At 29.3% G+C, this 2,500-nt stretch overlaps 1 non-coding gene and 1 pseudogene across 1 annotated transcript in view; both read right to left on the bottom strand.

The window, feature by feature from the left end:
- The window catches only part of LOC129252436 (large subunit ribosomal RNA), a 3,986-nt gene extending 2,362 nt beyond the window's left edge, over window positions 1-1,624 (bottom strand). Inside the window, exon 1 of the ribosomal RNA XR_008583443.1 lies at window positions 1-1,624. This exon is cut by the window's left edge and continues 2,362 nt beyond it. This is a non-coding gene — a ribosomal RNA (large subunit ribosomal RNA).
- A 442-nt stretch (window positions 1,625-2,066) lies between these two features.
- Window positions 2,067-2,247, bottom strand: LOC129252423 (5.8S ribosomal RNA; annotated as a pseudogene).
- Window positions 2,248-2,500: the final 253 nt, after the last annotated feature.

The raw sequence follows: 2,500 nt of genomic DNA, 5'->3' as shown, positions 1-2,500 counted from the left end.
CACTAAAGTTTCAAAATTTATAAATCAATCGAAATTGTTTTATAAATCATCTACTTTAGCGGTAATGTATAGGTATACAACTTAAGCGCCATCCATTTTAAGGGCTAGTTGCTTCGGCAGGTGAGTTGTTACACACTCCTTAGCGGATTACGACTTCCATGTCCACCGTCCTGCTGTTTTAAGCAACCAACGCCTTTCATGGTATCTGCATGAGTTGTTAATTTAGGCACCGTAACATTACGTTTGGTTCATCCCACAGCGCCAGTTCTGCTTACCAAAAGTGGCCCACTGGGCACATTATATCATAACCTCAACCTTCATATCAAGAAAGGTGAGGTTCTTACCCATTTAAAGTTTGAGAATAGGTTAAAATCGTTTCGACCCTAAGGCCTCTAATCATTCGCTTTACCAGATAAGATTATTTTATATAATTTTTAAATGCACCAGCTATCCTGAGGGAAACTTCGGAGGGAACCAGCTACTAGATGGTTCGATTGGTCTTTCGCCCCTATACTCAATTCTGACAATCGATTTGCACGTCAGAACTGTTTCGGTCTTCCATCAGGGTTTCCCCTGACTTCAACCTGATCAAGTATAGTTCACCATCTTTCGGGTCACAGCATATATGCTCAAGGTACGCTCCAGTTAGAGGTATAAATAATAATAAATTATCATTATACATAACTATATGGAACGCCCCGGGATTGAATTAATTGACTATTTATTAAAAAATAGACTAAAAATTAATCCCATTATATTTAAGTTAAGTTAATTATGCCATTAAGTTTAATATAACTCAATGACTTGCACATATGTTAGACTCCTTGGTCCGTGTTTCAAGACGGGTCCCGAAGGTATCCTGAATCTTTCGCATTGTTAATCATATAAATGCATACAAATAAATATTAATATCATAGATATTAAATTTTTTGTAAAATTCAAAAAATGAATTTTAGCATTATATATAATAAAATCTATCAACACTTTATCAAATCATTAGTATTTATTTTATGTTAATATGCTTAAAAAGCAAATTAATTTAAATAAACTTAATATCACCAATGATCTTTTGATAAATACTTTATTATGTTAATAGATTACAATGTCCTTATATGAAAAAAATGCACATTATTTTTTTAATTATTTAATGATGAATTTTTCATAATGGATATTCAGGTTCATCGGGCTTAACCTCTAAGCAGTTTCACGTACTATTTAACTCTCTATTCAGAGTTCTTTTCAACTTTCCCTCACGGTACTTGTTTACTATCGGTCTCATGGTTATATTTAGTTTTAGATGGAGTTTACCACCCACTTAGTGCTGCACTATCAAGCAACACGACTCTTTGGAAATATCTTTCTAGTAATCATTAACGTTATACGGGCCTGGCACCCTCTATGGGTAAATGGCCTCATTTAAGAAGGACTTAAATCGTTAATTTCTCATACTAGATATTAAGATATTCCATACACTGCATCTCACATTTGACATATAGACAAAGTGACTTAGTGCTGAACTATTTTCTTTTCGCTCGCCGCTACTAAGAAAATCCTTGTTAGTTTCTTTTCCTCCCCTCATTAATATGCTTAAATTCAGGGGGTAATCCCATATGAGTTGAGGTTGTTTTAATATTCTTTTTTTATCTTCTCACAATTTAATAAAAAAATTATATCATCTTTTCATCTCTATTTTTCTTTTCTCCTTTTATATATTGTAAATATATAAAAATAATAATAATGTAAAATGAGGCAATCCTAGAATAAAAAATTTAATTTTTATGCTAGACATTCCTCCTTTTAATTACATATATAAATTATTATTTTATATATATATATAAATAATATGAAAATTTTTTGTAAAGAATACTTAGATTCAATATTTTCATCATTTCATTTTATTTGAGAGGATTTTTTTTTTAAAGAATATATAATAAATAAAATTCATTATATATCTTTATTTTTTTTGCTATTAATATTATGAATTATTTAAAATCCAATAATATACACATTTGCTTAAATTCAATTATTTTTATAAAAGAATAAGCAACTTATTTAGCATAGTCTTACAACCCTCAACCATATGTAGTCCAAGCAGTACTTTAAAATTGAATTTAATGTACATAACAGCATGGACTGCGATATGCGTTCAAAATGTCGATGTTCATGTGTCCTGCAGTTCACACGATGACGCACAGTTTGCTGCGTTCTTCATCGACCCATGAGCCAAGTGATCCACCGCTTAGAGTATTTTTTTATTTATTTTTATTTATAACAAATGTCAATTTTTTTTTGCATATATTAATTGAAAGAGTAAAATTAAATAATATTAATAATATATAAATTGATTTTCTTTCAATAATATATATCAAATATATTTAACTCTAAACATTTTTATTAAGTTGCGAATGTCTTAGTTCAACAATAATACAGTGGTGGTATTTATTATGATTCAATTATTTTGTATTTTTTTAATCATTTTATGTATATATAATAATATAAT

This window comes from Anastrepha obliqua, unplaced genomic scaffold (genome assembly GCF_027943255.1).
Source record: "Anastrepha obliqua isolate idAnaObli1 unplaced genomic scaffold, idAnaObli1_1.0 ptg000207l, whole genome shotgun sequence".
Classification (NCBI taxonomy): domain Eukaryota; kingdom Metazoa; phylum Arthropoda; class Insecta; order Diptera; family Tephritidae; genus Anastrepha; species Anastrepha obliqua.
The sequence above is the reverse complement of the archived record's forward strand: the minus strand, read 5'-3'. Positions and strand labels throughout refer to the sequence as shown.